Below are 24299 nucleotides of genomic sequence, written 5' to 3'. Positions count from 1 at the left end.
GAAAACCCACAACTGGCAAAAGATTTTAGTGAACTCTCTCTCAGACAAGGGACTCTTGTCTAAAACATATAAAGAATTAAAAATCTCAGATCCCCAAAATTCAAAGATCCAATCCAAAAATGGGCATCTGAGATGAATACGCACTTCTCAGATGAAGAAATGCAAATGGAAAATAAATACATGAAAAAATGTTCATCATCAGTGGTCATTAGAGAAATGCAAATTAAAACCATAGTGAAATAACGTCTCACTTCTGAAAGAATGGCCAGGATCAAGAAAACCCACAACAACAAATGCTGGAGAGGCTGTGGGGGAAAAGGAACTCTCCTACACTGTTGGTGGGAGGGTAGACTGGTACAGCCTTTGTGGAGGACAGTCTGGAGAGTTCTCAAAAAGCTGGGATTGGAGGTCCCATTTATTCCAGCTATTCCACTTCTAGGCATATTCCCAGAAGAACTGAAAGCACCTGAGTGATATATGCACACCTATGTTTATAGCAGCACAATTTGTAATCGCCAGATCTTGGAAACAACCCAAGTGTCCATCAACTGAGGAATGGATAAAAAAGTTGTGGTATTTCTATACAATAGAGTATTATTCAGCTATAAATAAGTATCACATTGAGATATTTATCAATTAATGGGCGCCGCTTGAGACCATACTCATAAGTGAAATAAATCAGTCTCACATGTGTGAATACCAAATTGTTTCCCTAATGTAAGTAATGATTCAAATATATAAAAAAGTGGTAATCATGATTCCCCATTATGTGGCATTGAAGCCTTATAAAGTTTTCACTTATTAATTGGAAAGGCTTTATTCTGGGCTTCTTGATATGGAAATATTTGAAGCTATAGTATATGAAGTTTAATTCAAATATTTCAAGGAAAAAGACAGACACTATGGTAACAACTAGTAAGTCAGGTTATTTGGTGGTGAAGCACTAGATTGCTGAAACAGTCATGCTTTGACCTGTATTGTTATATTGTTATGTCCTGTTTTATCTCAATCTCTCCCTTATTCATTAAAAAATTATTTACTTATTGTTTATTTTTTAATTAAGGGGAAAATTTAAAAAATTAGCAGGATATATAATAGTAACTTTTTTTGATTTCCTGTTAACTTGTTTTGAAGTCCTGTAGTACTCCCATTGTCTTGTTTTGACTGATTAGACTCTGTTCCATTCTGTGTGATAGTATCAAGTTTGAGGGTATAGCCAATTACTTTGAAGGCAATAAGATTCTCTAAAGATGCCCAATCTGGTTTGACTATTGTCTCCTTTGGAAGTCCTGTAATGTTTAAAATGCTTAAGTTTTATTGGTCTTGTTCTCTACTGTTTTGTTCAGCTTTATAATATTAAATGAGATAGACAATTCTTTTTAAGGAAACAAGATACATTGTTGATAACCATTGTTGATAACCTTGTACTCTGTTTTACATCATGTGCTATGTCTATCCTTGGTTTTCACTGACAACTTTGTTTTTCCATATTTGACTTTATCCCCCCCAAAAAAGTAATAAGAACTAAGGAGTAATAAAACCCAAAATGTGTAATTTTTGTTGTAAAAAAGAGAGGGAAAGAAAGAGCTCTAAAGGATACAACAGCAAGAGTGTTTAGGGGTGTTAAATAGCTGACCATATTAATGTTTTTGGTTGGATCATTGAACACAACTGTTGGCAGTCTCACTGTTTGAGTGTCCACTTTGTATGCTTTGATACTGTGATTTGAGCAACTATCTCTAAGATGATAATATGTAATCTATCAACTGGTGATTTCTTACTATTGTTATTTTTTTTGTAGTTCTGTATTACTTGTACCCTTACACCGCTTCGTTTTGTTTTGTTTCTCCTTTTCCTTTTTAATAAAATTTAATAAAACATAAGCATAAAAAACTAATCAAATAATAGTCTTTTGTTGTTTAAAATGTATAAAACAAAACAGAATAGAACAAAGCAGATCACAGCAAATCAATGCAAAAAACACAGGATTTCAAAACAAGAGGACAGGAAATGAACAGTGGCTACCATAGTGTCTCTTGTTTTCTTAAACATAGTTGTCCATATCTTCACACATAATAAATTAATACAAAACCAAATAGTATAAAACCAATCAAAACAAAAGAATGAGTGCCTTATGTGCCTTCAAAACCACGCAATAGGTGCTGATGGAGAAGGAGGAGGGCAGCAAGACTAGCATGTAGGGTAGCGTGGCTGGGCAGATGGTGGGTAGATGGTGGTGGGGCTCAGACCCTGCTGCCTCATTGGGCCTGGATGCAGTGGTTTCATTGCCAGCCTCAGCCCCAGTGTCAACTCCTGCTCCAGGGACCTCCTCTGGGCCGCCCTGGGGCTGCCAGCCTGGCTCTTGGACACCTACGCTGGCAGTCAGGAGAGTTTGCAGAGCCAGCACAAGGCTTCTGCTGCCCTGCCTTCACTGTTGGCTGAGTTGCCTGCTGGAGCCCTAGAGCCACCTCAGCCTGCCCATCCTGGGAGCAGCAAAAGTGACGTCCATCAAGTCATTGTAATATAGTGCCCAGTATGCCACCAAGAATACAGAGAGTTAGACCTGTGGATAAGTATTTTGTGAAAAACACATATAAAGCCCCTAGCAGTTCTGATAAAAAATCAGAACAGGTATGTAGTAGCTATAAACACAATGCTAGGGCGGTTGGCTTTTCTGTAGAACGTGGGGAGTGGCTTTGTAAGACATGTATGGAAGCACATCAAAGCGTAAAATTCACTAATGATGATTTGATAAAGAAAAAAGATGTCTCAGAGTTTGTTGGAGCATCTGGTCAGTGCTCTGTTTTCTTCCTTGTACACAAACAAGAACAACTGCAACTTTTCTCTGAAACATGTGATAGACTAACATGCAGAGACGGTTGCTATGGGAACACATAGAACATAGGTACCAGCTTTTGGAAGGAGCTTCTCAAAATCTTAAAGGTGCAGCTGAGAATATGTTGGCTAAGCTTCTTTTTTATTTTATTTTAAAGAGATTAAGACAAAACAGGACCTAACAAAGCAAATCAGAACAGAACAATGTAAGCAACACAGTACTTCACCAGAAGACAACCTGTAACAGTAACTACTACAATGTCTCTTTCTTTGAAATAGTTGAGTATAACTTCATATACAATAGTATCAAACATAGGATAATAGTATAAAAACACTCAAGAAAATGAGAGTATTACAGGGCATTCAGAACAAAATTACAGAAAACCAACAATGGCTACTATATTATCCCATTTTCCATAGAAAATTGGTTTATACTTTCACACATAATACAATCCAATAAGCTACAACATGATAGAGACAATGGAAACAGAAAGCAAGACCATGGTAAGACTTTTAAGTAAGATGATGTCATATTAGTACTAGCTATTATAATGACTTGTTTCCCTCAAATTATCTGTTTCTACCATCACAGATAATAAAAAAAGGACAAATCCATTCCAACTAATGAATGTGATCATTATAAGTCTTCAAAACAGTGTAATAGAGGATCTAAATTACCATAAACTGTTATGTACACTTACAACTTCTTACACTAGGGAGACTATATGGTGTTTACACATACGAGTTTGATTTATTTCACTTATGAGTATGGTCTCAATTTGAACCCATTTATTAGTAAATGTCTCAATGTGATAATTCTTTATAGCTGAGTAGTACTCTATTGTATAAAAGTACCACAACTTTTTTATCAGTTCCTCAGTTGATGGACGTTTAGGTTGTTTCCAAGATCTGGCTATTACATATTGGTTTTCTATAAACATGGGTGCACATATATCACAGTGGTATGATGTTTTTAGTTCTTCTGGGAATATGCCTAGAAGTGGAATAGCTGGAACAAATGAGACTTCCAATTTCAGCTTTTTGAGGAATCTCCCCAGTATAAACTTATACCAGTATAAACTGCCACCAAAAGTTTAGGAGAGACCCTTTTACCCCACAGCCTCTCCAGCATTTGATGTTGGAGAATTCTTGGTAGTTTTCTTGATCCTCGCCATTCTTTCAGGAATGAGATGGTATCTCAGTGTGGTTTCAATTTGCATTTCTCTAATGAATAATGATGATGAAAAATTTTTCATCTATTTATTTGTTAATTGTATTTCCTCATCTGAGAACTATGTATTCATCTCAGATGCCCATATTTGATTGAGTCTTTGAGTTTCAGGGAGTTGATCTATTTTAATCCTTTATATGTTTTAGACAGAAGTCCTTTGTCTGAGGGACAGTTCACTAAGATTTTTTTCCAGTTTGTGGTTTTACTATTCACTACACTGAATATTTCTTTTGACCTGCAGAGAGTTTTTAATAAGAGATGATCCCAGTTATTGATTCTTGGAAGCAGTTACCATGCAGTTTGATTCCTGTTCATGAATTCTCTACCTACCACTATGACTTCAAGATGTTTACCTATTTTATCTTCCAACACATTTAGTGTTTCTGTTTTAATATTTAGATCTTCGATCCATTTAGATTTTAGTTTAGTATATGGTTATAGGCATGAATCTAGTTTTAGTTTTCAGCATATGGATAGCCAGTTTATCCAGCACAATTAGTTAAAGAGACCATCATTCATCCAGTAAACATGTTTGGCATATTTATCAAAGATAAGTTGGTTCATTGTGTTTGTAGTTTTGGTTGTATCTTTTACTCTATACCTGATCTTCAGATCTGTTTTTATTCCAGCACCATATTTATTTTATTACAATAGCTTTGTAGTATAATTTCAAGTCGGGGAATGTGATGCCTCCTGCCTTGCCTTTGCTGCTTAGAATTGTCATTGATATTCTAGGTCTCTTCTCAGTCCAGGTGAATTTTAGGAGTGATTTATATAGGTGTATGAGGTATATTAATGGTATTTTCATTGAGATTACATTGAATCTTTATATCAATTTTGGGAGTATAGCCATTTTTACAGTATATACTCTCCCTACCCATGAGCAAGGGATGTGTTACCATTTTCTGAAATCCTCTTCGGTTTCTTTTTCAGGGTATTGTAGTTTTCCTTGTATAGAACTTTTGCTTCTTTTGTGAGAATAATTTGCAAATATTTTAATTTTTTGGTTGCTAATTTGAAGGGTGTGGCTTCTTTTATTTCCTTCTCCATAATGTTTTTATTTTATTTTAAAGGAAAAAGAGAAAAAATGAAACAAAACAAAGTGGTGTAAGTGTACAAGTAATACAAAACGACACAAAAAATTGTAAGAAATCACCAGTTAATAGATTACACTTTATTATCTTAGAGATAGTTCCTCAAGTCACAGGATCAAAGCATACAAAGTGGACATTCAAACAGTGAAACTGAAAACACTTGTGTTCAATGATCCAACCAAAAACATTAATATGGTCATCTATTTAACACCCCTAAACGCACTTGCAGTTGTATCATTTAGAGCACTTTTTTCCCTCTCTTTTTTACAAAAAAAATTTACACATTTTGTGTTTTATTTATATCTTATTCCCTTTTTTTTGAAGAGAACAAAGTCAAATATGGCAAAACCCAGCTGTCAGTCAAAACCAAGGATAGACATAGCACATGATGTAAAAACAGAGTACAAGGTTATCAACAATGGTTACCATAATGCCTCTTGCTTCCTTAAAAAGAATTGTCCTTTTCATTAAGTATTATAAAGTTGAACAAAACAGTAGAGAACAAGACCAATAAAACCTAAACCTTGTAAACATTACATGAGTTCCAAAGAAGATAATAGTCAAACCAGAATGGGCATCATAGTGAATCTTACTGCCTTCCACGTAGTTGCCTATACCCTCAAACTTGATACTAACATAAAGAACATAACGGAGTCTAATCATTCAAAACAAGATAGTGGGAATATTACAGGACTTCAAATCAAGTTAATAGGGAAATCGAAAAAATTACTATAATATATTCTGCTATTTTTTATTTTTCCCATGAATTAAAAATCATAAATTATAACTAAATAATTTTTAATGAATAAGGGAGAGAATGAGATAAAAGAGGACACAACAATATAACAATACGGGTCAAAGCAACCTAATGCTTCACCACCAAATAACTCAACGTAATAGCAGTTACCATAGTGTCTTTCTCCTTGAAATATTTGAATATAACTTCATATACGATAGCTTCAAACATATCAAGTCAGTGTAAAACCATTCAAGGGGATGAAAGCATTGTAGGGTATTTAGAACCAGCTAACAGAAAATGAACAATGGTTTCTATATTATCTCGTTGCCTATAAAACTTTTTGTTTATAGTATCACATATAATAAAATCCAGCAAGATACAACATGATAAAACTAATCGAGACAGAAGAGATGGGCATAGTTTGGTGGGGCTTCAAAACAAGATGATAGTAAATCAGCACTAGCTATTATGATGACTTATTTTCTTCAAAATATCTGTTCATTTCATCACAGGCAATAATATCAAGCAGCTCAGAATAAAGCCATTTCAATTAATAAGTGAAAACTTTATAAGGCTTCAAGGGCACATAATGGGGAATCATGATTACTGCATACTTTTATATATTTGAATCATTACTTACATTAGGGAAACTATTCAGTATTCATTCACACATGCGAAATTGATTTATTTCACTTATGAGTATGGTCTCAAGCTGCGCCCATTTATTGATAAATATCTCAATGTGATACTTATTTATACCTGAGTATTACTCCATTGTATAGAAATACCACGTTTTTATCCATTCCTCAGTTGATGGACACTTGGGTTGTTTCCAAGTTCTGGCGATTACAAATTGTGCTGCTATAAACATAGGTGCACATATATCACTGTGGTATGATGCTTTCTGTTCTTCTGTAAATGAGGCTAGAAGTGGAATAGCTGCAACAAGTGGGACTTTGAATCCTAGCTTTTTGAGAAATCTCCAGACTGACCTCCACAAAGGTCGTACCAGTCCACACTCCCACCAACAGTGTAGGAGAGTTCGTTTTTCCCCACAGCCTCTCCAGCATTTGTTGTTGTTGGTTTTCTTGATCTTGGCAATTCTTTCAGGAGTGAGATGGAATCTCAGTGTAGTTTTAATTTGCATTTCTCTATTGAACAATGAGGATGAACATTTTTTCATGTATTTATTTGCCATTTGTATTTCTTCATCTGAGAAATGCGTATTCATCTCAGATGCCCATTTTTGGATTGGGTCTTTGAATTTGGGGGGTCTGAGTTTTATAATTCTTTATATGTTTCAGACAAAAGTCCCTTGTCTGAGGGGGAGTTCACTAAGATCTTTTCCCAGTTTGTGGGTTTTCTTTTCACTATGCTGGAGATTTCTTTTGACATGCAGAAACGTTTAATCAGAAGTGGTCCCAGTTATTGATTCTGGGAAGTGTTTCCCATGCAGTTTGAGTCATGTTTATGAATCCTCTACCTACCCCTACGTCTTCAATGTTTCTACTCAATTTGTCTTCCAATAGATTTAATGTTTCTGTTTTAATATTCAGATCTTTGACCCATTTAGATTTTAATTTAGTACATGGTGATAGGCATGGGTCTAAGCTTTAGTTTTTGGCAAATGGAGAGCCAGTTTTTCCCACACCATTTATTAAAGAGTCTGTCATTCTTTCAGTGAACCTGCTTAGCTGCTTTATCAAATACAAGGTGGTTGAGTGTGTTTGAAGCTGTGGTTGTATCTTCTAATCTATTCCATTGATTTTCAGCTCTGTTTTGATTCCAGTACCATGTTGATTTTATTACTGTTGCTTTGTAGTATAACTTCAAGTCAGGGATTGTGATGACTCCTGCCTTGCCTTTGCTGCTTAGAATTTCCTTTTCTATTCTAGGTATCTTCTGGTTCCTGATGAATTTTAGGAGTGATTTTTCTAGATTCATAAGGTATGTTGATGGTATTTTTATTGGGATTGCATTGAATCTGTAGAACAGTTTTGGGAGAATGGACATTTTCCTAATGTTTGTTCTTCTTATCCATGAGCAAGGGAAGTTTTTCCATTTTCTGAGATCATCTTCAATTTCATTTTTCAGTTTATTATCATTTTTCCCTGTATAGGTCTTTCACTTATTTCATAAAAGTAATTCTTATATATTTCATTTTTTGACTTCCTAGTTTGAAGGGTGTGGTATCTCTTATTTCCCTCTCTGTAATTTTGTTGTTAGTGTATAGGAATGCTATTGATTTCTGAGTATTGATTTTGTATTCAGCTATAGTACTGAATTAATTTATTATGTCTGAGTCTTTCAATGGATTTCAGGGGTTCTTCTGTGTAGAGTATCATGTCATTTGCAAACAATGACAATTAAACTTCTTTTCCTATCTTTACCCCTTTTATTTCTCTCTCTTGTCTAATTTCTCTGGCTAGTGTTTCCAGGAATATACAAATAGGAGTTATGATAAAGCACCTCCTGGTATTGTTCCTGATTTTAAGGCTAAGGCCTTCAGTTTTTGGCTATTTAGTGTGATACTGGCTGTATGTTTGTCACAGATGGCCTTTATTATATTGAGGTAAAGACCATCTATTACAATTTTCTGTAAAGTTCTTATCATGAATGAATGTTGGACCTTAACGAAGGCTTTTTCTGCATCTATAGAAATGGTCGTGTTATTCTTACTTTTGGCTTTATTGATATGGTGGAATACATTTATTGATTTACGTATGTTGAACCATTCCTACATGCCTAGGATGAATCCCACTTGGTCGTGGTGTATAATCTTCTTGATGATTTTCTGCATCCTATTTGCCAATATTGTGTTGAGGATTTTTGCATCTGTGTTCATTAGGGAGATTGGTCTTTAATTCTATTTTTTAGTTGAGTCTTAGGTTTTGGTACAAGCGTAATATTTGCTTCCAGGAATGACGTAGGAAGGATTAATTCCCTTTCAATTGCATTGAATAGTTTGAGGAGTGTCGGCATTAGGTCTTTTATGTATTTCTTGTAGAATTCTGCTGTGAATCAGTCTTGGCCTGGGCTCTTCTTTGTAGGTAAGGACTTAATTACATTTTCAATTTCTTTAATAGAGATTGGGTTATTCAGCAGTTTTACATCCTCTTGATCTAGCTTTGTTACTTCATATGTTTCTAGGAATCTGTATATTTCTTCTGTGTTATCAAACCTTTTAGAGTTTTTCAAAATAGGTGTTGATGAACTTTTGTATTTATGTCGAGTCTGCAGTCATTTCAAGTTTTTCATTTCTCATTGCATGAATTTGAGTTTTTCTTCCCTTTAAAAATAAGGTTGGCTAGAGGCTTATCAATTTTATTTATTCTTTCAAAGAACCAACTCTTTGATTCGTTGATTCGTTTGATTGTTTTCTTAGCCTATATTGCATTGATTTCTGCTCTGATTTTATAATTTCTTTTTGCTTTTTAACTTGCTCTTCTTTTCCTAGCTGTTTGGGTTGTAGCATCAGGTTATTTATGTGTATTCATTCTGTTTTCCTGATGTGGGAACTCAGTGCAATAAATTTTCCTTTGAGGATGGCTTTCATTGCATCCCACAGATTCTGATAAGTTGTATCTGTATTTTCATTTTCTTGTAGATATTGTTTAGTTTCTTCTTTAATTTCCTCTGTGACTAACTGATTACTCAATATAGTACTATTCAGTTTCCATATGTTTTGTGGGATTTTTGCAGTATCTTTTATCATTACTTTCTAATTTCAAAGCGCTATGATTTGATAACATTCTAGGGATGATTTCCACTCTTTTGCATTTGCTTAAATATGTTCTGTGAGCTAATATATGATCTATTTTAGAAAATGACCCATGTACTCCTGAGAAGAATGTGAATTCTGATGTTTTTGTAGTGGAACATTCTATATATGTCTATCAAGTCCATTTTTTTACAGGTGTGATTCAGTTCTATAATTTCTTTGCTCATTTTCTGTCTGGTTGATCTGTCCTGTGGTATCAATGGTGTGTTAAGGTCCCCTGTTACAATTGTGGTACTGATAATTTGAGTTTTCATTTCTGTTAATAGTTCTTTTATATAACTGGGTGCTCTAGAATTTGGTGCACATATATTTAAGATAGTTATCTCTTCCTCTTGGAGTTTTCCCCTAACGAGTATGTAGTGACCTTCTTTGTCCTTTATAGTCATTGTTGGTTTAAAGTTCACATTGTCTGCAAACAGAATGGCTGCTTCTGTATTTTTTTATATATATATCTGTTGCGTGAAGTATTGTTTTCCATCCTTTGACTTTCAGTCTGTGAGTATCCTTCTGGGTTAGATGTGTTTCCTGTGAACAGCATATGGTTGAATTTTGCTTCATGATCCATTCTGCTATTCTGTTTCTTTTGATTGGTCCATTGAGACCACTTACATTAATGGTTATAACTGTTATATGCTGATTTATTGTTGACATATTATCTCTCTGCTGTTGCATCTTTATCTTTCTGTTCTGTTTAATTATCTGTTTTGCTGAGTGGTTTTTTTCCTTTGTGTATCTAAACTGTCTCTCAATATTTTTGGCAGGGTTGGCTTGGTGTTCATGAAGTTCTTCAGTTGTTCTTTGTCATAGAATTATCATATTTCACCATTGATTTTGAATGATAGTTTTGCAAGGTACATCAGTCTCGGTTGGAAATCATTTTGCTTTAGGATCTGGAATACTTCACTCCATGCTCTTCTTGACTTTATTGTTTGTGCTGAGATGTCTGCTGTGTTTCTGATAGGTTTTTCTTTAGAAGTGATCTGCCTTTTCTCTCTGAAAGCTTTTAGTAATCTATTATTGTTTTGGATTTCTGTGTGCTGTTTATTATATGTCTGGGTGTAGTTTTATTTTGGTTATGACCGTTTGGAATTCTATATGCTTCCCTGATCCTGATGTCGGTTTCTGATCTCATGCTTGGGAAATTTTCAGCTATTATTTCTCTAAATATCCTCTTGACATCCTTTATGTTGACCCCTTCTTTTTCATTAATCCCTATCAATCTTACATTGTTTTTCTTTGCATCATCTTGCAGTTACTGAATTGTTATTTTCTGATTCCTTGTTATTTTTAAAAGATCTTTCTTTTTCCTGTTCACTAGCTGCCATCCTGTCTTCAAGGTCTGAAATTCTATCTTCCCTTTTATTGAGGCGGTTTTTAGAGTTTTCAATGGAGTGTTTGATTTCCTGTTATCTCTGTGCATCTGTTGCATGTATTCTGTTTGTTTCTTATATTGCTCATCTAGGGATTCTATCTTTTTGTTTAGTTCCTCCAATTTTTTTAACTGTGTTTTCTTTAGATATATTCAGAATGCCTTTCATTTCTTTTATCATTTTTTTCTTTTACCTGGGAGATTATTTGGAATTTGAATTCCTTTAAAGCTTCCTGGAGTTGCTTATTTCAGTAGCTATTATGTCTGATATTTGAGGTATATGGCATATATTTTCTTCTATATACATTGCGCCTAGGATTTCTTGAGATGGACTGGAGTTTTGAGGTGGTAATTTAGTCTTTTGTTTTATCATTTTCATATATTTTTGTGTTTCCAGTGTTATTTGAAAGCTTCCTCAGGGTCTGTTGGAAATCCACTTCTATATTCACAGCTCCTGGGACTCTGGCACCCATTTCCCCTAGGCCACTGGGCCTCTGGAACCAGTGGCCATCTTCTGCCTGTTTAGAACTCTGTAGTTCCAGGTAAGCTGGGATCCAGGGACACTGTGCACCCGCCTGCTTGCTCAAAACTCCACAGTTATCCGAGTGCAGCCAGTATGGGGGGGGGCAGATGTAGGCGCTGGGCACATTTAGCCACTTCACTGCACCCAGAAGGCTTGAGGGTCCTGAGCAGTATGGGCTTGGGGAAGAGTGCACTAGGCACTTAACGCAGGCTGTGAGACCTCCGGAACTGTTGATGCTTGCCTGCTTGCTGAGAAAATCACAGTCCTCCAGACACACAGGGAGACGGATGCAGGTGCCCCAGATCTGCTCAGCCCTTACGCTGCACCCAGAAGGTGCTAGAGTCCCAAATAGTCTCTCCTCTCCATGATTTTGTTGTTAGTTTATTGAAATTCTATTGCTTTTTGAGCTTTAATTTGTATCCAAATACATTGCTAAAATTATTTATTATATGTAGGAGTCTTTCAGTGGAGTTTGGGGGGTCTTCTATGTAGATTATCATGTCATTTTCAATTAATGATAATATAAATTGCTCTTTTCCTATCTTTACCCCTTTTATTTCTCTCTCTTGTTCAATTGCTTTGGTTACTATTTCCATTACTGTATTAAATAGAAATGGTGATAGGGGACATCCTTGTCTTGTGCCTGATTTTAAGGTAAAGGCCTTCAGTTTTCAGCCACTGAACATCATGCTGGCTGTTGCTTGGTCATAGAAGGCCTTTATCATATTGAAGTAAAGACCATCTATTTCAATTTTCTGTAAAGATCTTGTCATGAATGAGTGTAGGTCCTTATCAAAACATTTTCAGCATCTATTGAAATGATCATGTGCCAGAGCAACCAGTTATATAAAACAAGTATTAACAGAAATGAAAAACCAAATTATCAGTAGCACAATTATAACAGGTGTTCTTAACCCACCATTGACACCAAGGGATAGTTCAACCAGACAGTAAATCTGCAAAGAAATAACAGAACTGAATTTTACCACAGAACAAATGGACTTGTTAGACATATACAAAGTGATCCAACCAACAGCATCAGAATACACATTCTTCACAAATGGGTCATTCTCTAAAATAGACCACATATTAGGTCACAGAACATATTTAAATAAATGCAAAAGAGTTGAAATTATTCCTTGAATGTTGTGAGATCATATTGCTCTGATATTAGAAATCAATGATAAAAGACACTGCAAAAATCCCACAAATACATGGAAACTGAATTATACCCTATTGAGTAATCAGAGGGTCACAGGGGAAATTAAAGAACAAATTAATCAATACCTACATGCAAATGAAAATACAAATAGAACTTAGCAGAATCTGTGGGATGCAGTGAAATATTTCCTCATAAGACAACATATTTCACTGAGTTCCCACATCAGGAAAACGGAAAGAATACAAATAAATAATCTGACGTTACACCTCACACATATAGAAACAGAAAAGCAAGTGAATCCAAAAGCCAAAAGAAGAAAGGAAATTATAAAAATCAGAGCATAAATTAATGCAACAGAGACTAAGAAAACAATCCAAAGAATTTACGAGAGTTTGTCATTTGAAAAATAAATAAAATTGATAAGCCCCTAGCGAACCTTATGTAAAAAAGAGAAGACAAAGCTCAAATTCATGCAATAAGAAATGAAAAACGCGAAATCATCACTGGCTCTATAGAAATACAAAAGTTCATCAACAACTATTTCAAAAACCTCTACTCTCAAAGGTTTGATAACACAGAAGAAATAGACCGATTACTAGATACACATGAAATATCGAAGTTAGGTCAAGAAGATGCAAATTTGCTGAATAACCCAATTTTTGTTAATGAAATTGAAAATATAATTAAGTCCTTACCTACAAAGAAGAGCACAGACTAAGACGGATTCACTGCAGAGTTATACAAGAAATACAAAAAAGACTTAATGCTGACACTCCTCAAACTCTTCAGTGAAATTGAAAGGAAAGCAATCCTTCCTAACTCATTCCTGGAAGCAACTATTACTCTAGTACCAAAACTGGACAAAGACCCAAATAAAAAAGAGAACTACAGGCCAATCTCCCTAATGAAGGCAGATACAAATATCCTCAATAAAATTTTGGCAAATAGGAGGCAGCAAATCGTCAAGTAGATTATGCCCCCTGACCAAGTGGGATTCATCATGGGCATGCAGGGATGGTTCAATATAAGCAAATCAATAAATGTAATCCACTATAACAATAAAGCCAAAAGTAGGAGCCGGGGATATAGAACAGCAGCATAAGCACCTGCCTGGCAAGCATGAGGTTGTGAGTTCAATCCCTTGTACCGCAATAAATAAATAAATAGCCAAAAAATAAGAATCCCATGATCATTTCTATAGGTGTAGGACCTATAGGAACTTTTGATAAGTTCCAACATTCATTTATGATAAGAACTTTACAGAAAATTGTAAAAGATGGTCTTTACCTGAATATAATAAAGGCTATCTATTACAAACTAACAGCCAGTATCATACTAAATAGCCAAAAATTGAACATCTTTAAAATAAGGCACTAGACCAGGATGGCACTTATCACTACACATATTTAATATAGTACTGGAAATACTAGCCAGAACAATTAGACAAGAGAGAGAAATAAAAGGGGCAAAGATTGGAAAAAAAAAGAAGGTAAATTATCATTGTTTGTGGATGACAAGATACTCTACAAAGAAGACCACCAAAACCCCTTTCAAAGACTGTTAGATACAATAAATAAATTGAATAATGGATTAAAAATCAATACTCAAAAATCAATAGCATTCCTATACACTAACAACAAAATCACTGATAGAGAAATAAGAGAAGCCACACTCTTCACACTAGCAACCAAAAAAAAAAAAAATGAAATACTTAAGAATTACTTTAACGAAAGAAGTGAAAGACCTATACAGGGAAAATTATAATATACCAGAAAAAGAAATTGAAAACAATCTCAGAAAATGGGAAAACATCCCTTGCTCATGGATAGGAAGAATGATCATTGTGAAAATGTCCATTTTTCCAAAACTGTTATACAGATTCAGTGCAATCCCAATAAAAGTACCATCAACATACCTCATATATCTCAGGAAATCACTCCTAAAATTCATCTGGAACTAGAAGAGACCAAGGATAGTAAAGACCTAAGCAGCAAAGGCAAGGCAGCAGGCATCACAATTCCTGATTTGAATTTATACTACAAAGCAACTGTAGTAAAATAAACATGGTACTTGAATAAAAACAGAGCCAAGATCAATGGAATAGATAAGAAGATAAAAGCACAACGAAAAACACTCTCAACCATCTTTCCATTGATAAAGGTTGCAAACATGTTCCCTGGAAGGACAACAGTCTCTTCAATAAATGGTGCTGGAAAAATTGACTCTCCATATGCCGAAAACTAAAACTAGACCCATGCCTATCACCATGTACTAAACTAAAACCTAAATTCATCAAAGATATAATAGTAAAACAGATATACTAAATATATTGGAAGCCAAGCTGGGTAAAAACTTTGTCATAGGCATAGGTAGAGAATTCATGAACAAGACCCAAACTGCATGGGAAATACTTCACAGAATGTGTCACTGGGATCACCTCTGATTAAAAAAGTTTCTTCATGTCCAAAGAAATCTCCAGCATAGTGAAAAGAAAACCCACAAACTGGGAAAAATCTTAGTGAGCTGTCCCTCAAAGGACTTCTGTCCAAAACAAATAATTAATTTTAAAAAACCAGACCACCAAAACTCAAAGATCCAATCCAATAATGGGCATCTGAGATGAATACACACTTCACAGTTGAAGAAATACAAATAGCAAATAAATACATGAAAAAATGTTCATCATCATTACTTATTAGAGAAATGCAAATTAAAACCATACTGAGATTCCATCTCACTCCTGAAAGAATGACCAGGATCAAGGAAACCAACAATAACAAATGCTGGGGAGGCTGTGGGGAAAAAGGAACTTTCCTGCTCTGTTGGTGGGAGTGTAGACTGGTGCAACCATTTTGCAGTGAAGACTGGAGATTTCTCAAAAAGCTGCAATTGACAGTCCCATTTATTCCAGCTATTTCACTTCTAGGCATATTCCCAGAAGAACTGAAAACATCATACCACAGTAATATATGTGTGTCCATGTTTATAGCAGCACGATTTGTAATAGCCAGATCTTGGAAACAATCTAAATGTCCATTCGCTGTGGAATGGATAAAAATGTTGTAGTACTTTTATACAAAGTAGTACTCTGTAACTATAAAGAACTATCACATTGAGATATTTACTAATAAATGGGTTCAACTTGAGACCATACTCATAAGTGAAATAAATAAAACCCACACATATGAATACCAAATAGTTTCCCTAGTGTAAGAAGTGATATAAATACATAAAAGTATGTGGTATTCATGATTCTCATTATATGGCTTTGAAAACTTATGAAGTTTTCACTCATTAATTGGAATGGTTTTATTCTGAGCTGTTTGATTTGATTGTCTGTGATGATATGTACAACTCTTTTAAGTAAAACAAGACATCATAATAGCTAGTGCTTATTTAATATCATCATTTTTGAAGTTCCATCAAACTGTTGTTCTTCTGTCTCCATTGGTTTTATCATGTTGTATCTTATTCGATTTTATTACATGTGATAGCATGAACAAAAATTTTATAGGCAAAGAGATTATATAGAAAACATTGTTCGTTTTCTGTTAGCTGGTTCTAAATACCCTGTAATGCTTTCATCCTCTTGAATGGTTTCACATTGTCTTGATATGTTTAATGCTATAGTATACGAAGTTATACTCAAATATTTCAAGGAAAGAAACACTATGGTAACTATTAAGTTGGGTTATCTTGTGGTGAAACACAATGTTGCTTAAATTGTTCTGTTCTGACCTGTTATGTTTTATGTCCCCTTTTATCTCAATCTCCCCATGTTTAACATTAATTTATCTTTTTATTATTTTATAATTAAGGTCAAAATTAACAATAAATTAACAGGATATATTATAGTACCTTTTTGACTTCCTATTAACTTCACTTGAAGCCCTGTATTGCTCTCACCATCTTGTTTTGACTGATTTTACTTTTTTCTCTTCTGTTTGATAGTATCATATTTGAGATCATAGGCAACTATTTTGAAGGCAATAAGATTCACTATGATGGCCATTCTGGTTTGACTATAATATTCTTTTGAAGTCCATTAATGTCTCCAAAATTTAGGTTTTATTATTTTTTGTGTACTGTTTGGTTCAATTTTATTATAACTGATGATATAGGCAATTCTTTTTAAGGTAGCAAGAGGCATTATTATAACCATTGTTGATCACCTAGTCTTCTGTTTTTACATCTTGTACTACATCCATCCCTTGTTTGGACTGATTGCTTTGTTTTGTCACATTTGGTTTTATTCTCTTCCAAAAAAGTAGTAAAACTGTGGGAGTAATAAAACCCATAATGTGTAAATGCTATTGTAAAAAAGAGTGGAAAAGAAAGTGCTCTAAAGGATACAACTACAAATGTGTTTAGGTGTGTAAGGTAGATGATCATATTACTAACTTTTTGTTGCATCATTGAACAGAACTGTGTGCAGTCTCACTGTTTGAATGTCCACTTTGTATTTTTAATTTTGTAACTTGAACAACTATTTCTAAGATGACAATATGTAATCTATTAACCAGTGGTTTCTTACTGTTTATTTTTTGAGAGTCTGTATTACTTGTACTCTTTTACAGTTTTTTTTTTCTTTAAATTTTTTTTTTAAAAAGACAGGAACATGTGATTCTTACTTTTGGCTTTATTGATATGGTGGATGACATTTATTGACTTACTCTTGTTGAATGATCCCTGCATGCCTGAGATGAATCCCACTTGTTCGTGTTGTATAATCTTCTTGATAATATACTGCATCCTGTTTGCCAATATTTTATTGAGGATTTTGCATCTGTGTTCATTAGGGTGATTGGCCTGTAGTTCTCTTTTTCAGTTGGTTCCTTCTCAGGTTTTGGTACTAGAGTTATTATTTGCTTCCAGGAATGACTTAGGAAGAACTGTGTCCCTTTCTATTTCATTGAAGAAATTAAGGAATGTCAGCATTAAGTCTTCTTTGATTTTCTATAAAACTCTGCAGTGAATACCTCTGGGCCTGTGATCTTTGTCGGTAAGGACTTAATTACATTTTCTATTTCATTGATAGAAATTGGGTTATTCATCAGTTTTACATCTTCTTGATCCAGGTTTGGTACTTGATATATTTTTAGGAATCTATCCGTTTCTTCTGTGTTTTCGAAGCTATGAGAGTAGAAGTTTTTGAAATAGGTGTTGATGAACTTCTGTATTTCCACAGAATCTGTAGTGATTTCACCTTTTTTGCTTCTTATTGCATGAATTTGAACTTTTTCTTTCCTTTTTAATTTAGGTTAGCTAGGGTCTTATCAATGTTATTTATTCTTTCAAAGAACCAACTGTTTGATTCATTGATTCTTTGGATTGTTCTTTTAGTCTCTATTGCATTTTTTTCTGCATTGATTTTTATAATTTCCTCTCTTCTTTTGGGTTTGGACTTACTTGTTCTTCCTTTTCTACATGTTTGAGGTGTATCATCAGGTTATTTATTTGTATTCTTTCTGTTTTCCTGATGTGGGAGCTCAGTGTAATAAGTTTTCCTCTCAGGATGTCTTACATTGCACTACACACATTTCAGAAATTGGTACATGTATTTTCACTTGTTTGTAGGTATTGTTTAATTTCTTCTTTGAATTCCCCTGTAACCCACTGGTTGCTCAAGAGTGTAATATTCCTTTTCCATGTGTTTATTTGGTTTTTGCAGTTTCCTTTATCAGTAATTTCTAGTTTCATGACACTATGATCTGATAAAATGTATGGGATATTTTCAAATCTTTTGCATTTATTTAAATATGTTCTGTGGGTTTCTATGTGGTCTTTTTTAGAGAATGTCCCATGTATTGCCAAGAAGAATGTATATTCTGATGTAGTTGTTTGGCACAATCTGTATGTGTCTATCAAGTCCATTTGTTCACAAGTGTGATTCAGTTTTGTTATTTCTTTGCTGATTTTCTGTCTGGTTGATCTGTCCCTTGGTGTCAATGGTGTGTTAAGGTTTCTTGGTATAATTGTGTTATTGTTAATTTGATTTTTCATTTTTATTAATATTTCCTTTGTATAATGTGAGTGCTATGGAATTTGGTGCATATATTTTTAAGATTGTTATTTCTTCCTCTTGAAATTTTCCCCTAACCAGTATGTAATGACTTTCTTTATCTCTTAGGATAATTCTTCATTTGAAGTTCACATTATCTGCAAACAGGATAGCTACTCCCACTTTTTTTGGGCATTCCTGTTGCATGAAAAATTGTTTTACATTCTTTGAATTTCAGTCTATGAGTTTCCTTTTGGGTTAGATGGGTTTCATGTAGACAGCATGTGGATGGATGTTGTTTCCTGATCCATTCTGCCAGACTGTTTCTTTTAATTGATGCATTGAGACCATTTACATTAATGTTAGTAACTCTTATATATTTGTTCATTGTTGACATGCTATCCTTTTGCTGTTGCATCTTTATCTTTCCATTTTGTTTAATTGTCTGCATTGTTTAGTGTTTTTTCCTATGTGTATCTAAACTGCCTTTAAATATTCTTTGCAGGTTTGGCTTGGTGATCATGATGTTTTCAGCTGTCTTTGTCATGGAAGTATCTTACTTCTCCCTTCATTTTGAGGGACAGTTTTGGAAGTTACATCAGTCTAGGTTGGAAATCATTTTCCTTTAGGATCTTAAATACTTCACTACATGCTCTTTTTGACTTCATTGTTTGTGCTGAGAAGTCTTTTGTGATTCTGATAGGCCTTCCTTTATAGGTGATCTGTCTCTTCTCTATACAAGTATTTAACATATTTTTTTTTTATGTTGGATTTCTGGGATAGTTATTATTATATGTCTGGGTGTAGGTTTGTTTTTGGTTATGGCTATTTGCAGTTCTATATGCTTCACTAATCCTAATGTCAGTTTCCATTCTCATCTTTGGGAAGTTTTCAGCTATTATTTCTGTAAGTAGTCTCTTGATATCATTTGTGTAGTCCCCTTGTCTTTCATTTATCCCTATCAATCTTATGTTGGTTTTCTTTGAGTCATCTTGCAGCATTTGTATTCTTATTTCCTGATTCCTTGTTATTTTTAAGAGATCTTTCCTTTCTTGTTCACTAGCTCAATCTTGTCTTTAAAATCTGAAATTCTACCTTCACTTTCATTGAGGCAGTTTTGACAAATTTCAATGCAATGTTTGATTCCTTGTATATCTTTTTGAATATACTTTATGTATTCTATTTGTTTCTTATATTTTTCATCCAGTAACTCTATGTTTTTGTTTTATTCCTCTAATTTTTTAACTGTGTCTTCTTTAGATGTGTTCAGCATCTCTGTCATTACTTTTATTTTTTCTTCTTTTACCTAGGAATTTATTTTTAGTTTAAATTCCTTTAAAGCTTCTCAGAGTTTCTTCTTTATTTTGGTTCCTAATATTACTGGTATTTCAGTTGTATGGCATATTTTTTTTCTATGCGCATGGCTCCTATGCTTTATTGCGATCAGCACTCTGTTTAAGATTGCAATTTAGTCTTTGGTTTTGTTATTTTCCTATATTTCCATGTTTCAAATGTTTTTGCAAAGCTTCCCCTGAGCATGGGGAAAATTGTCTCCTATGTCCTGGGATCCTAGAACTCCTGTGGTAGCGTAGCTCCCTCTTGCACAGCAAGGCCCCCAGATTAAAAGAATGTTACCAAGCATGGCTCAGGTAGGCCTAAAGCCTCCTCAAGTGACACAGCTCCCTCCTTGTTCAACAAACTCCCCAAACCAAATGAAGGCCACCAGGCACATTCCAGGCAGGCTCAAATCCCACCAAGCCCAATGTAGTGTGTCTGCAAGCTGAATGGTCCCCAACCACCTAAATCAAGATCTGAAAATCTCCCAGGGATCAGATAGTGTGCTGGCATCCAAGTCCTCAGGTGACAAAGCTCCCTGGGCTGAAAGAAGGCCATCCATGTGGCCTTAGGCAGGACTAACACATCCACCACAGTGCAGCTCTCTCCTCCAGAAGGTGACGGTGGCCACAGTACTCTTCAGTCTGAGAAAAGGTCCCCATCAAGGTCCCAGAAGGCCCCCACAGCTCAGCTCAGCTCTCTTCTCCAGATTGTGGCAGCAGCCATGGTGCTCTGCTGACTGAGAGAAGGCCACCGGCCAGTTAAGCTTCTTGAAAAATAAAGTGTGCTTATTTTGCAGCTACTCAGGTGGGGAATAATATAAAAGAAATAAATGAGACTAACAAATGAATTGAGCAGGTAGTTAAAGTGGCCACTTTCACCCTTATCAATGAAATTAATAAGAAAGGAAAATCTCTCTTACTGCACCCAGAGAATGTTACAAAACAAAGACAAAGTAATCTCCTACAGCAACGGACTGCCATCACAGGGCTCTCCAGGCAGGTGAAACATGTTTTGAACTTTACAAACTGGGCCATTGTAAGTGGCAGCAGCACCGCACCACTGTACAGCAAGCAACTGGTTACCTTTCAATTGCATCAAATTTTGAAAGCACGGTGTGTTCCTGTCCCTGCTGCCAATGGAGCAATACGTTTCCATTATGATCCCACTTTCAGGGCAAAAAATATAGTCCATTTAGGTAATCTAGTAATAGAGAGTAAACCAGCTGCTGGTTATACTCCTAATGTTGTAGTGGTACAAGTTACTCCAGGGACAAATCACATTAGTAAAATCCCTAGACAGACTAACTTAGCACAGCTTCAACTTCAGCATATGCAACAGCAAGTGTATGCATGGAAACCTCAGCAGTTGCAACAGATGAGGATGCAACAACCACCAGCTCCCACATCACTACCAACAACAACAACAACACAGAAGCACCCTAGACAAACAGCCCCTCAGATGTTACAGCAACAGCCTCCAAGATTGATCAGTGTGCAAACAATGCAAAAAGGTAGCATGAATTGTGGATCTTTTCAAGCCCATCAAATGAGACTGGCTCAGAATGCTGCCAGAATCCCAGGGATGCCCAGGCACAGTGGTCCTCAGTATTCCATGATTCAAGCACATCTCCAGAGACAACATTCAAACCCAGGGCATGCTGGAACTTTTCTTGTCATATCAGTACACAATTCACAATCAACCCAAGAAGCCCTACTACAGCAACCATGGCAAATGCAAACCAAAGCCCCACCAGCCCATCTGTTACAGGAATAGAACTCATCCCCTCAGTTACTATCTAGAATACCTTCTATCCTTGCCTGATATTCCACCCATATACCTGGAAGATGCTGACTCAAGCAGTTTAGATAAGCTACCAGGTAGATGCATCTCAGTCACCCACTCCCAGAGCCTACAAGCACCATGGATCCTTCCTTCCCCAGGACCCTCTATCTTACCTCCAGGATCCTCAGGTTTGTCCAATTCTCACACACTTGTGAGATCTCCTGATATTTCTAGTACTGGCAGTAGATGCAGCTGTGGGTCATTAGGAAGAACCGCTGAGAAGATTGGTTTTAGTTTGAAATCTGATAAAGTGAATGTCAAGCAAGAACCTGGGACTGAGGAAGAGGTCTGTAGTTTTTCAGGAGCTGTGAAACAGGAAAAGCCTGAGCATGGGAGGAGGAATGACTCCACGTGGAGCAGTCCTAAGCATAACTTGGCACCACGTGTGTCAACCAACCTGCATTTGGAGAGTGAGTTAGGTGTGTTAGCAAGCTTGGAAAATCATGTGAAATCTGAACCTGCAGATGTGAACGAAACCTGCAAGCAGTCAGGGATCAGCAATCTAGTTAATTAAAGGTCTCCAATTCGAAGCCATATGCACATGGCAGCAATGACTGGCGGAAATAGCAACCACAAAGATGCTGATCCAAATGAAGACTGGTGTGCAGTCTGCCAAAATGGAGGGGATCTCTTGTGCTGTGAAAAATATCCAAAGGTCTTTCTTCTAACTTTCCATGTTCCAATACTTCTTAGCTTTCCAAGTGGGAACTGGAAATGCATATTTTGCAGAGATACTCAGAAGCCAGAAGTTGAGTATGAATGTGATAGTTTGCAACACATCCAGAAGGGGAAAACTGCACAAGGATTAAGCCCAGTGGAATAAAGGAAATGTGAATGTCTTCTATTTTATCTCTACTGCCATGAATTAAGTATGGAATTCCAAGAGCTGGTACCTGCTTTGATACAAAACTACTTTAAAATTATTTTAAAAACATTGGGTTCATCTACTGTTCAAAAGAAGGTTCAGAAAAAACATTCTCAATATTACCATATTCCAGATGATTTTGTGGCTGATGTCCATTTGATCTTCAAGAATTATGAAAGGTTCATCAAATGACGAGATTTGTTCAAGTTTATGAAGACACAAGAGATTTTTAATTTTTTTTTGTACCAGGGATCAAAGTCACAACTGTGGGATTGCAAGGCAGGCACTTATGCTACTGAGCTAAATCCCCAGCCCATCACACAAGAGGTTGATTTGAACAATGATTTAGCAATACCTAATGCAGGGAAAGCAGTTGCATTGACTTTGAAGATAATTTCATAGAAATCTACTCAGACAGGACCTTCACATGTTTGCCAGAGTTTAAGCAGGAAGAAGATGATACTGAGGTAACTGAGAGCTCTGATTAAGACTTTATACAGCTTCACATAAAACACCTTAAATCAGATGAGAACCAGTACGTATCAATCAAACTAACATGGACTTAAAGCAGTTGTTTGGAAAGAAAGAAAAGAAATGAAAGAAACCCATATATTTAAGGTTTGTTGTAATATGTACTGCCTTTAGTGTGCATCTCCTTGAAGAACCTGGTAGCTCTTACATGGTATTAGATTGAAATAATGGACAGATAATATCATTGTCAAGGAAGGTGAAGAAAAAAAATTCTGCACTCAACTTTTAAAAGTACACAAAACAAACACTTTCATTTTTCAGAAGTTAAAAAACAAAAGGAGTGAAATAAAAACCAGTGATTTCTTTAAAAAGAAAGGTGGGTATGTCTGCACACTATACCCAGCCCTGGACATTTAAGAGCATCTCTCCCAGTGGTCAAGGAGCTGCCCAGGTTCCAACCACACTCGACTGACTCCACAAGTCTTGGGCCTGCCTGGACCAACCCTGTGAGCCTCTCTCAATCCAGGGAACTTGATGGCCCAGAGCCACACTCCTCTGGCTACACAGGTTTCTGACCCAGCTGGGTCTCCCCCAGTGACCCTGTCTCAATTCAGGAAACTGTGTCGCCAGAGGTGAGTGTCCATGTACCATCCCAGCCCCAGGAGGTTAAGATCATTGCTCTCAGTTGTCAAAGAACTGTCCAGCTTCCAGCCACCTAAACTAGACTCGATTTTGTGGGAGGTATTGTGGCCTGGCTAGATTATTCCCAACAAACTTCTTCAATCAAGGGAGTTGAGGTAACACAAATTGAGCTCCAGTCCTTGGCTGGGGAGGGCTTTGGATCATTATCCACAGTCATTAGGTGCCTGCCCAGCTTCCTGGAACATTGGAAGTCACATGGGAGGTCCAGTGGGCCAGACTGGATGATGCTCAGCAACCTGCATTCCATCCCAAAAGCTGAGGGCATAAAAGATAATTACCAACAAGCCTAGGGGAACTATTGCAACAAAACTTGAAACAGGGAAATATATAGGAAAATGACAAAACA

At 35.8% G+C, this 24299-nt stretch overlaps 1 pseudogene; it reads left to right on the top strand.

The window, feature by feature from the left end:
• The first annotated feature begins 2219 nt into the window (after positions 1-2219).
• LOC134470308 (E3 ubiquitin-protein ligase TRIM33-like) lies at positions 2220-23346 on the top strand (annotated as a pseudogene).
• The last annotated feature ends 953 nt before the right edge of the window (positions 23347-24299 follow it).

The sequence above is a fragment of the Cavia porcellus genome, unplaced genomic scaffold (genome assembly GCF_034190915.1).
Source record: "Cavia porcellus strain 051 isolate PalLab524CR breed Dunkin Hartley unplaced genomic scaffold, mCavPor4.1 scaffold_5, whole genome shotgun sequence".
Taxonomy (NCBI): Eukaryota; Metazoa; Chordata; class Mammalia; order Rodentia; family Caviidae; genus Cavia; species Cavia porcellus.
This window is presented reverse-complemented; position numbering and strand designations above follow the sequence as displayed.